Source organism: Gorilla gorilla, chromosome 5 (assembly GCF_029281585.2).
Source record: "Gorilla gorilla gorilla isolate KB3781 chromosome 5, NHGRI_mGorGor1-v2.1_pri, whole genome shotgun sequence".
In the NCBI taxonomy this organism is placed as follows: domain Eukaryota; kingdom Metazoa; phylum Chordata; class Mammalia; order Primates; family Hominidae; genus Gorilla; species Gorilla gorilla.
Window position 1 is genome coordinate 62,572,681 of NC_073229.2, and position 13,027 is coordinate 62,585,707.

At 42.4% G+C, this 13,027-nt stretch overlaps 1 long non-coding RNA gene across 1 annotated transcript in view; it reads left to right on the forward strand.

The window, feature by feature from the left end:
- The window catches only part of LOC109027389 (uncharacterized), a 105,031-nt gene that overhangs the window by 40,407 nt on the left and 51,597 nt on the right, over window positions 1-13,027 (forward strand). The window contains exon 2 of the long non-coding RNA XR_002006583.3: window positions 4,374-4,474. This is a non-coding gene — a long non-coding RNA (uncharacterized lncRNA). The remainder of the gene's footprint in view (window positions 1-4,373; window positions 4,475-13,027) is intronic.

The window sequence follows — 13,027 nt, forward strand, 5'->3', positions numbered from 1 at the left end:
GGGCCAGACCCTTATAAGAGTCTGGAAGAGCAAAACGGGGGTACACTTTTCACTTAGTAACTAACAGGAACCAGTCACAAATGAAAGGCTAACCCTGAATTTTCAAGAGATAGAAAACAGCCACAATCTTAAAAGCATACTATGTAAAATGAAACCACCAGTGCCTAACTGCCAGTCTTTTGCCCTGAGTCTCTGCTGTGAGGCAGGCAGAAAAACCTTGACTCAAACCTCTGGTCCTGAGGCAGAGGTGGAAAAACCTTGACCCGAACTTCTGCTGTGAGACAGAAGTGGGAAAAAAGGCAGTTCCCCACAGAGCTCTCCACTAGAATCTCCTGTCCAAAGACTGAAGCCCTCACTCTTCAAGAAAGAGTTTGAAAAATGGTCCAAAGAAAGTCTAGACCTTTAACCAAAGAGTGGGAGGTCTGAATTCAGGAAAACTCATCTGAAACACCCAACGGGACTTCTGAAGACAGACTGTTTATGCTGGTACCGAGCGCTACTTTCTGAGAGAAACACCAAGCGGCTGGGGTCTGGGGGAGTCACTCTGAGTCCTGCTGATTTATGCCAGACATGTTGACCTAAAAGGAAGAAGCTGAGGCAAAATTAATAAAAGTAGAAAGTTTATTTGGGCCCAGCTTGAAGATTACAACCCAGGAGCATTGATTCAAGTTGTCCCAAATATACTCTCCAGTTGGCAGCAGTTACAAGTACACTGTTGAAGGGAAAGAAGAGTCCATTTCTGAGTTTGTTACCCGTGGCAGGCATCTGAGTTACTGGCGGTGAATCCATATGGGTCTGCAGCAACCTCAATTTTTGCCTTCTCAGAAGAAAGAATTCAACTGAGGGGCATAAGGCAGAAGAAGAGACCGAGGCAAGTTTTAGAGCAGGAGCGAAAGTTTATTAAAAAGCTTTAGAACAGGAATGAAGGAAAGTACACTTGGAAGAGGTCCAAGTGGGCGACTTGAAGGGCAAGTAGTCAGCTTGACCTTTGCCTTGGGGTTTTATACATTGGCCTACTTCCAGGGTCTTGCATCCTTTCTCCCCTGATTTTTCCCTTGGGGTCTGTTGTCTGCATGCACAGTGGCCTGCTAGCACTTGGGAGGTGAGCATGCACAGTGTGTGTACTGGAGTTGTACACATGCTCACTTGAGACATTTTTTTCCCTCGTTGGTAGAATGTCCACGGAGGGTCATATACCTGTTAAACGCCATCATTTTGCCTCTTAGTGCGCATGTGTGAGCCCACTCTTCCAACTCCTGAAATCTTATCAGGAAGCTGCTGATCACCAGTTTCAGGTTTTGGGTTTTTTTTTAAATCTATAGGGAGTCTGCTTTTCCCTGGCACTGACTGCGACCAACTGTTATTTTAGAGAGACAGTTAACAACTGCCTGGCCATCACCTGATGGTTGCCTGACCTTCCTTGTTGTGATGGGCAAGCTCTCCTGCCCTGCTCATATCTGCCTGACTACCTACTGTAACAAGTTGTTTACCAAGACTGTACATTAAAAATAACAACCTATAGATTGACTATACATTGTTAAGCTATAGGGTGTGGGTTATAGTGCCTGGAGCAGCATTATTAGGTTAGTTTATAGCTGTGGCAGTAGCAAGCAGTTTCAAGAGATAAATACAAGTCTCAAAAGGGAGGGAGTAGGATGTGATTGCTGCCTCATTTTAATGTCTCTCTGGGTCTGATAGTTTAAAAGGAGTCACATTCCCCAGATAAAAGTTCTTTTTTTTTCTTTGTTTTTTGTTTTTCTCTCACATCTGTCAGACAGGAAGGGTTTCCTCCACATGGATGTGATGCTTAAATTTTCTGAAAAATCAAGACCAGCTTTGTTCATTTTGCTTAGGATTGTCTTGGCTTTATGGGCTCTTTTTCTGGTTCCATATGACATTTAAAGTAGTTTTTTCTAATTCTGTAAACAAAGTCAATGGTAGCTTGATGGGAATAGCATTGAATCTATAAATTACTTTGGGCAGTGTGGCCATTTTCACGATATTGGTAACAAAGCTGGAGGCATCACGCTACCTGACTTCAAACTATACAACAAGGCTACAGTAAACAAAACAGCATGGTACTGGTACCAAAACAGATATGTAGACCAATGGAACAGAACAGAAATAATGCCACACATCTACAACCATCTGATCTTTGACAAACCTGACAAAAACAAGCAGTGGGGAAAGGGTTCCCTATTTAACAAGTGGTGTTGGGAAAACTAGTTAGCCATATGCAGAAAGCTGAAACTGGATCCCTTCATTACACCTTATACAAAAATTAACTCAAGATGGATTAAAGACTTAAACGTAAGACCTAAAACCATAAAAACTCTAGAAGAAAACCTAGGCAATGCCATTCAGGACACAGGCATGGGCAAAGATTTCGTGACTAAAACACCAAAAGCAATGGCAACAAAAGCCAAAATAGACTAGTGGGATCTAATTAAACTAAAGAGCTTCTGCACAGCAAAAGAAACTACCATCAGAGTGAACAGGCAACCTACAGAATGGGAGAAAATTTTTGAAATCTATCCATCTGACAAAGGGCTAATATCCAGAATCTAAAAAGAACTTAAATTTACAAGAAAAAAACAACCCCATCAACAAGTGGGTGAAGGATATGAACAGTTGCTTCTGAAAAAAAGACATTTTTGTGGCCAACAAACTCATGAAAAAAAGCTCATCATCACTGTTCATTAGAGAAATGGAAATCAAAACCACAATGAGGTACCATCTCATGCCAGTTAGAATGGCGATCATTACAAAGTCAGGAAACAATAGATGCTGAAGAGGATGTGGAGAAATAGGAACCCTTTTACAATGTTGGTGGGAGTATACATTAGTTCAACCATCGTGGAAGACAGTGTGGCAATTCCTCAAGGATCTAGAACCAGAAATACCATTTGACCCAGCAATCCCATTACTGGGTATATACCCAAAGGATTATAAATTATTCTGCTATAAAGACACATGCACACGTATGTTTATTGCAGCACTGTTCACAGTAGCAAAGACTTGGAACCAACCCAAATGCCCATCAATGATAGGCTGGATAAAGAAAATGTGGCACATCTACACCATGGAATACTGTGCAACCATAAAAAAGGATGAGTTCATGTCCTTTGTAGGGACATGGATGAAGCTGGAAACCATCATTCTCAGCAAACTAACACAAGAACAGAAAACCAAACACTGCATATTCTCACTCATAAGTGGGAGTTGAACAATGAGAACACATGGACACAGGGAAGGGAATATCACACACTGGGGACTGTCAAGGGGTGGGGAGCTAGGGGAGGGATAGCATTAGGAGAAATACCTAATGCAGGAGACGGGTTGATAGGTGCAGCAAACCACCGTGGCACGTGTATACCTCTGTAACAAACCTGTACGTTTAATATCCTTAATATATAATAAAATTTTACAAATAAGTAGGAAAACTTAAATTAAAAAAAGTCAAGACCAGAAGCCTCAGACATCTGTCTTTGCTGCTGATTACAGAAGCAGCCTACAATTTCAGACAGTTCTGGGCAAGTGTAAAAGCCAGCCTAGAGAAAATGATACTTATTAGCAGGCAAAACCTCTGCTGAGGAGAATCCACAGGCAGGGAAGTGGCAATAATTGGGCCAGAGGCCAGGCCAGAGCTTGCCCTCTTTACTAACTGCAGGAAGAGCTCAGAAGGGGGGAAAAAAAAGGAAGGCAGGGAGGAGGGGAATGCTTAACTGCCTTAGGAGAACAAATAGCTTTTAAATACTTTAGACCCATTTTTCACCTGTAACCAATTGATGTGCTAATTCCACTTCATTCTTCTTTGTGGCACCAAAGGAAGCTCTAAAGCCCCTACTTGCCAATAGCTTGTTTCAGGTTATACTGTTTGTCCGTAGAAAAAAAATAAAACTACATTTCTTTAAAGCTAGTGTTTGATTTCTTTAAGAACAGCCTATAATAGAGAGTTTTAATAAATTCCATTTATTTCCACAATTGCCATCCAGGTCAGCCCCAGGTCCCCCTCTGTCAGGGCCAGGGCCCAAGTAAGGAGGAACATGTCTGGGAGCTGTGGTGACATCACCCTCAAGAGGTTAGGGACATTTTGGAACATCTGTAGCTTCCTGATTCACAGGCCTCCTTTATGTTACTAAAGAAATGATGCAGGTCATCCATGAGCACCCCAGCTGGGAGTACACGCTCCATACTTTCCCACCTGGGAGATCAGCCTTCCTTTTATTTGCCAGAACTCAACTCTGCAGCCTCACCCAGCAGAATCTTTCATCTTAGACTTGGGGGTCAGGGGGATGGGGACGCAAGTCCTGGGTGTCCTCTTCTGGAGGGCACCCTTCCCAGCTTTAAGTCTCAGCCCCTTTCCTTTACAGCCTCATCTTGCAGCCTGAGGGAACAGCCTCATATTCAGGCTTCCTTTTGCCTTCTCTGCTTCACCTTGATTGAAGCTACCCTTCTCTGCACCTTCTTTAAGGTAAGCAAATGCCATTTTTTGGAAGCTGGTCTTGAAACTGCCTTTGCAAAATTATAAGTAATGAGGGAAATCTAACATGACTGACTGAGGTTAGAGGTTACTTCTAACCTTACAGGCTAAATTATTGTTTTGTTTTTGTTTTTTTGCTTATTCTAGTGTTGAGGCCAAGATAACTATGAGAGGACTTTAGTTCATAGGTAAAGTTTGAAGCAAGGAAAACTGATCCTCTCCTTGTCCAGAGATTGAAGCTACATTCATATGACAAGGCTAGAACTATGGTGGAGGCTTGAACTTTGTTAAGGAATCAGCATAAATAGTAACCTGCCATTGCTTAGTTTGCTTTTCTATAAATTGCTTACTACCCCACCATCACATAATCAAAGATTGCAAGATTTATAACTTCCCCAACTACTCCTATACATGACATCACTATTGTGAAACCTAAAGAACTGATCTTTGAGATATTTTTTCAGATTTAGCATTTTGGTAAACCAAAAGATGCCACCTGGTCCTGAGACCCTCCTCCCTACACGCTGCCACCAAGAACTGACTCAGCTGCATGAAGACAGTTTAGACACCCCTGTGATTTCATCCTAAGCCAATCAATTGTTTCATTTCTCCAGTATCCTGCTCACCAAAGTACTCTTAAAAACCCTAGCCTCTGGATTTATTTATTTATTTACATTTTTTCATTTAAAAAATTTCATGGTATATAGTAGGTCTATATATTTAAGGGGTACATGAGATGTTTTGATACAGGCATGCAATGTGAAATAAGCACATCATGGAGAATAGGGTAATCATTCCCTCAAGCATTTATCCTTCGAGTTACAAACAATCTAGTTGCACTCTTTAAATTATTTTAAAATGTACGGTTAGGTTATTATTGACTATAGTCACCCTGTTGTGCTGTCAAATAGCACAAAGTAGTTCTTATTCATCCTTTCCATTTTTTAATGCCCATTAACCATCCCCACTCCTCCCCAGTTCCACACTATTCTTCCCAGCCTCTGGTAACTAACCTTCTACTCTCTCTGCCCATGAGTTCAATTGTTTTGATTTTTAGATCCCACAAATAAGTGAGAACATGCGACGTTTATCTTTCTATGCCTGGCTTATTTCGCTTAAGATAATGATCTCCAGTTCTATCCATGTTGTTGCAAATGACAGGATCTCATTCTCTTTTATGACTGAATAGTACTCCATTGTGTATCTGTCCCACATTTTCTTTATCCATTCATCTCTTGATGGACACTTAGGTTGCTTCCAGATGTTAGCTATCGTAAACAGTGCTGCAGCAAACATAGAAGTGCAGATATCTCTTTGATATACTGATTTCTTTTCTTTTTGGTATATACCCAGCAGTGGGATTGCTGGATCAGATGGTAGCTCAATTTTTAGTTTTTTAAGGAACCTCCAAACTGTTCTTCATAGTGGATGTACTCATTTGCATTCCCACCAAAAGTATACAAAGGTTCCCTTTTCTCTACATCCTCAACATTTGTTATTGCCTATCTTTTAGATATATGCCATTTTAACTGGAATGAAATGATATCTCATTATAGTTTTGATTTGCATTTCTCTAATGATCAATGAAGTCAAGCACATTTTCATATGTGACATGGTTTGGCTCTGTGTCTCCACCCAAATCTCATCTCGAATGGTAATCCCTACGTGTTGAGGGAGGGACCTGTAATCCCCACAAGTCGAGGGAGGGAGGTGATTGGATCATGAGAGTGGTTCCCCCCATGCTGTTCTCATGATAATGAGTTCTCTTGAGATCTGATGGTTTTATAAATGTTTCACAGTTCTTCCTTCACATGTTCTCTCTCCTGCTGCCTTGTGAAGAAGGTGCTTGCTTCCCCTTCACCTTCTGCCATGATTGTGAGTTTCCTGAGGCCTCCTCAGCCATGTGCAATTGTGAGTCAATTAAACCTCTTTCCTTTATAAATTACCCAGTCCGTCTTGGGTATTTCTTTATGGCAGTGTGAAAATGGACTAATATGATATGCCTGTTTGCCATTTGTATGTCTTCTTTTGAGAAATGTCTGTTCAAATCTTTTGCCCATTTTTTTGATTGGATGATTAGATTTTTTTTTCTTGTAAAGTTGAGCTCCTTATATATTCTGGTTATTCATCCCTTGTCAGATGGGTAGTTTGCACATATTTTCTCCTACTCTATGGGTTGTCTCTTCACTTTGTTGATTGTATCATTTGCTGTGCAGAAGCTTTTTAACTTGATATCGTCACATTTGTCCATTTTTGCTTTGGTTGCCTGTGCTTTTGGGGTATTGCTCAAGAAATTCTTGCTCAGACTAATGTCCTGAAGATTTTCCCCAATGTTTTCTTGTAATAATTTCATAGTTTGAGGTCTAGCTTCTGAATTATCAGGGAGGCAGATTTGAGAAATAACATCGTCTCTATCATCCTTTCATTTGCCTGGCCCTGCAATTATTAAGCTCTTTCTTTGCTGCAGTACCTGCTGTTCCTAGTGCATTGTCTTTTCTGGGCAGCAGGAAGAAAGAACCCATTGGGCTATGACAGTCTGAGTTCCAGTGCCAGAGGAAATTCACTCACTGCAAATGTCATTTACCTAGTACTTCCAATTCTCCTTCCAGGCACATGGAAGTATTACATTTCCCTGCCCCTTGGAGCCAAGCTTGGCCATGTGACATGCTGTGTGAACCACAGTGGTATGTGTCACTTCTGGGTGGAAGCATTCAGAGCTAGTGTGTGATTTTCCGTGCTGGAGGTTTCCTTATGCTGTGGGAACCACTACTGTATCAGACAGTGGCTTCTCTGAGAAAGCTGCTCAGCCTCCAAGGGGGACACAGTCTCCAGAGCTCACTTCTGACTTGGCCAAAGAGAAAGAATATTCCAGAGGGCTGATCCAGAGATCTCAGAGGGCAGTGGACAATGGGAGCTTCTTTCAGAGCTGGAAATGAAGGCCTAATCAAGAAACAATCCCCATCCAATGATAGGTGCCCTCAACGTGGGCAGGGCGGGTGTTTGTTGTCTGCTAAATTCTCCATTCCCCTTTTAGGACTGGAGTGTCATTCTGCCCCTACACCACATTTGTACATTGTGGGTATGGGGCAGATAACTTGTCATAGGCATTCATATCAGGAAAAAACACACATCCAATGTAGACCTGATGATGAGAATATTGTGCATTGCCCAGGGATCTGGGACCTCCACCAGAGGTCTGCACAGACTTACAGATTGTCTTCCTAAGGGAGGAAGCACTTGCTTTGGTCAATGAAATGTTAATGGGGTTGATATGGGTCGCCTTTGAGCAGTGAACAATTTGCCATTTCTGTCTCTCCCTTTGCTGTGATGATAGACACTGTTTCAGATGGTGACGACTCCGTCAGACCAATTCCAGTGTGTTGATAATTTAGAGCTCCCAGCCAATTGAAAGACGTGTTTCATGAGCAAGAAATCAACCTTTTGTTAATCATTCTAAGCCAGTGAGGTTTTGGTAACCAGAGCATAATCTAGTTCATTCTGACTGATACTCTCTAACACACATTAATTCTTTCATTCAACAAATGTTTACTTAATGTGTGCTGTCTTGAGCCCCAAAAATGCAGAAATTAATAAAGTGCAGTTCACTGCCTTTAAGGTGCTCACTGTTTAAGGGAGACAGACCAGGCCAATAGACAAGCAACATTACCCTTCCACCTCATGCGTATCTGCGACAGATATTGGCACTCTGGCACTTTTCTAACTGTATTCCAATAATCTCTGTATATTTCCCCTAAAAGCTCAATACTCTCAAAGATCTTATAGGACAGGGATTGGTTGGGGGGGGTGGGTTGATGGATGGATGGATGGATGGATGGATGGATGGACGGATGGAGAGTTGTGTGGCTGAGTGAGTGGATGGATGGATGAATGGGTAGATGGATGGATAAATGGATGGATGGATGGACAAGTGGACAGATGGATGAAAGGAAGGAATCAGGTGGAGCTAGTTTGATTGAAGAAGCACTTTCTCAGGGCCCATCCTCCACCCTTTCTCCACACCATATCAAGCTCCACAGCAGTAGGAACAATCGTGTGATCCTTCTCTGGTTCTCAAGTATTAGCAGCCTGATAATATTGATTCTAGAAATTTGCCTGAGTGATGGCAATACATACTTCTCTATTCATTTGAGAAACCTTTATTAAAAACTTATAGCCGCCCTACCTTTGAAGGGTCAGATATGATTTATGATTCCTGAATAGATGTACCACATTTTTGGCCTCTGATCATCTTTCTACAAAAGCCCACCAAAACTCCTGTACCCCACATTTCTCTTGTCTACTTTATGCTGCCACTGACTTATTAGGAATGTGGAGTGAGTCTAAGAGAGCCTCAAACCTGCCTTCTCTCCACAGTTGCTTGTAATAGGGAGAGTGGTTTAGGTTAAATTAGCATATCAGCATGCCTTTTAAAATGTTTTGTTTGCTCCCAAACATAATTTGAGACAGTTTACTAAATAGCATATTCTGCAGTAGATGTTACTGTAAGAAATGAAGGTTAAGAGTTCCCCGGACAGCCTGACTACTTAATTTCAGGCGGGGCTGGTTCTAGGCTAAATTGTGAGGTCAAAATCATAATCTCTACCTCTGTTTTCAACATCCTTGTCTCACCTATATCTCCCTGATCCAGCCTGGGCACTATAAAGAACTGGCAGTCAGGAGGTCAGGGTTCATCCAGGATCCTCTGGTAAGTAGCTGTGTAGGTCATGCCATGTCCCTCAGTCTTGGCCCTCTCCTCTGTAAGAGTCCAAGGTCATACTCAGCATCCTCCTATGTTCTTGCCAGGCCCAGCACTCTAAAATTTTGTGGCCTACTTATAAGAGTAACATTTTAATTTCAAACTAAATGTTATTTATGATTAAAGAGGTAATATAATTGTGTACTTCAAAACTCATGATAATATGAAAAGATACACAGTAAGAAGTCTTGTCCTGCTCCATCTCTAGCCACCTAATTCCCTCCTCCCCCCATCTAGAACTGTGAACGGTTTGATTTTACCCTGCTTGCAAGGTAACATATAAGCCACCACTGTTATACAGGCAGAAGATGTAAGAATTAGGTAAGAAACAAAGGACTTCATTACTCATGGCACAACAGACAGCATGCATTTGATATTCATACCAGTTCCTTGTGTCCCTCAGGGCAGGCATGTGGAGTGGCCAAGGTGGGTGCCATGCATGCAGTAGGTTTGCATCATAATTCAGGAATCCCGAGATTAGGAAACCCTAATGTTTTATATTGGGCTGAGAACATACCTACCCAATATTTGCCCTGGAGAAAGACATTATTTTACTTTTACCAGACAGCAAACAAATCTCTTTTCTGCTCTGGAGAGAGACACTATATCTTCTAAGCCTGTTTTTGTACACACATCCTTGGAAAAATAATCTACAACATATGCTGTCAGGGTCTCTGCTCAGAAGACATGCAGAAAATTGTCTCCCAGCACCCCACACCTAGCCATCTAGATGTCTGCTCTTATTAGTTTCTTGTGTATCCTTCCAACATTTGTATATGTAACTATAAGCAAATATATTTTCTAATTTTATGCTGTTTGTTATATAAAAGCTGAACACCACATTCATGGTTATATACTTTGGTTTTTTTAGTTAACAATGTAAGTTTTTCTCTTTTATTCTGCTGCAGAGTACCCATTGTACAGACATACCATAGTTGATTTGGCCAGTCCCCTATATATGGACACTTTTTGCTGTTTCAAATAATGCTGCAATAGGTGATCTTGAACATTTAGAATGAAGAGGGATTGGTTACTGAGCTAGATGGTGATTGAATTTGTAATTTATTAGATATTGTGAAATTTCTCTACATAAAGGTTATATACTATTTTGTGCTTTCACCAGTTTTACCAGTTTTATCAGTGAAGGGGCTGGGCAATCTTCTCAAGAACAGTAACCAAACAGGAGGCCGACAGGTTGCAAAATAGGAAGGAAGGAGTTAACTTCTGCCCCCTCCAACCTTGCAGTCTCCATCTAGTGCCCCCTCTTGGCAGAGCCTAAGAGGTCAACAGCTGTCAAACTAGAGAAGGGGTTTGCAGAGGTCCAGCCCCAGCATTGCAAAGCAGAAGTGAGAGGGGTGGGTTTGGAGCTGAGAGTCAGTAACAAAAACTAGCACATCTCTAGGTGTATTTGTCAAACATTTGGATTTTTGCCAACCTAATAGGTGAGAAATGGTATCTCAATGGAGTTTTAACATGCATTCTTATGAGTGACATTGACCGATTTTTTTATAAGTTTAAGGGCAATGTATGTACATTTTCTGTTAACTCACTGTATCCATTGGCTATTTTTCATTTGGGTTGTTGGCTTTTTCAGCAACATCTTAGTGCAAATAGGCACAAGTAAGCTGAGTAATTAATCCTATCCAGAGTATGGCCATGCTTAAAGAGGCAGCAGAGCTCAACTCAGAAGAATGAAGCTCCATCGGGAGAGTCTTAGACATGGCAATGCCCAGCTTGGGAGATCATTAGGCCACCTGTGACCTTCACAGCACACACTCTTAGCTCAAGCCTATACTCCTTGTGTAGCTCAGGCCCTGGCCTTGGAAGCCACCCATGCCTGCCTTGCCCTGGAGTGGCCTGGCTGCCTCCACTCTGGCTTCGATTGTTATTTCCACACCTGTAGTCTCCTTGGTGAGCCCTTCAAGAGACATGCTGGATCCTTATTTGTGCTTGAAATACAGGTGATTTCTGCTGTCGCCACTTCCCCAAGTGGCTCATCCAAGGTAGGACATTCTGTCACAGGGCAGTGTTTGCAAAACCTGGAAAGTACTGGAGAGTTTTAGACAAATTCAGGGTGTGTGACATTGGATATAAAACACACTTTCCAAAAAGGGAACAGAAACCCACATACATGATTAAATCATAGAACACGTTGGGGAAAACTCCTGTCCTCTCAGCTGTGAATGAAGAAGGAAGCAGAAAAGTTCTCCAACCTCCCAGAGGTCAGTGTGCCCGAGATCACATGCTTCACTCATGCTGAGCTCCTCAGGCCTCTGTTCACAGCCTGCTAGTTCTTCTATTGACAGGGAGGGTGATTTGCAAAAGAAAAGCAATGTTTAGCTTTTAATAACAGTTACCATTTATTGAATGATGACTGTTGAGTGGTACCTGCCTTTCATGTTTTATTTCTAGTGTCTACAACAAGCTGGCAAAGCAGTGCAGTTATCCCCATTTTATAAATGAGAAACGGAGGCCCAGAGAGGTCAGGTAACATGTGCAGGGCACACACGTGGTAAGCCTGGAGTGAGTCTGATTGATTGGGATGAGAGCTGAGGAGCTGTAGTGTCTCATCTCCCAAGGAAAGCATGGGGTTGTGCTTGGTGAGCCCAGCAGGGGTGAAAAGCATTCAGGGGAGGAAGAGACTGTGGAGGCTATGGCAGCCCAAGAGGCCTTCTTGACGGAGGTGGGGCTTGAGCTGGGCCGGGAAGGCTGAGAAGGATCAGGGAAGCGGGGAGGGACAATGAGGGAGAGTAGCATTCCAGGCAGGTAAGCCCACTAGGGTGAAGGAATATGGAGGTCCTTGCATGGTGGGGACCTTCTGGCTCAGGCAGGCACTAACCATCTCCACCTTATTGTGATAGGCCCACGGGAAGAGTTCCTGCACTGACTGAATGCAGCATGGAGGGGCCTGAGCCAGGCACCCCGGGATGAGAACAGCACCTGAGAGGAGGTGCCCTCCCTTCCCAGTGCTGACTAAAGCCATGGTCCCAGTTGGGCCAGGGGCAGGACAGACCTGAGGCCTGCTGAAGGCGTACCTCTGATCCACCAGGGGCTCCCGGCACCCTCATGGTCTCTGTGGCGAGACACTCAGGCATTTGCGGGATTCACCTCTTGCTGCCGCTCTGAGCCTAGAGTTCATTTTTATTTATAAGGGTTTATTTGATGTTCAGGTTGCAGAAGTACGACATATTTCCTGCACAAAATAATAGAAAACACAGAAAATCACCAATAAGACAACTGAGAAAAGTAACCTATCAACTGATATCCCAGAGATTCCACTTGTTACTTTTTGGTAGAGAGACATCTCTGCTACTGTTTGTTAAGTACTCACCAGGTGGAGATACTGTGCCATGGGCTTCACATTGAGCCCTCATAACTACATGAAGAAGGAAGGGCCTTTCATCCCCATTTCATAGCCGAAGAGCTAAGACTTTGAGAGAATTAGTTAAGTTGCCCAGGTTATCTGAATGTTGAGTTTGAGCTCTTAGTCATTTTGCTATGCTGCTGTTGATTTTATACATATATATATATATCTCCATTTATCACATCTTTCTCACTTGACAATAAAAGATGCTTATTTTCCTACATCACAACATATTCTCCTACAACACATTTTAATGTCAGCATTTGGAGGCATAATGATTTATTAACCCATTTCCTATCATTGTTTCTAAGTGTTTTCTCAAATAAGCAAAGCTGCCACAAGCATTGTTTTACCCAAAGCCCTGTGCATATCTAGCAATATTTCTTTATGGCAAACCTGTAGTTTAGGGATTGGTGGTTCAAAG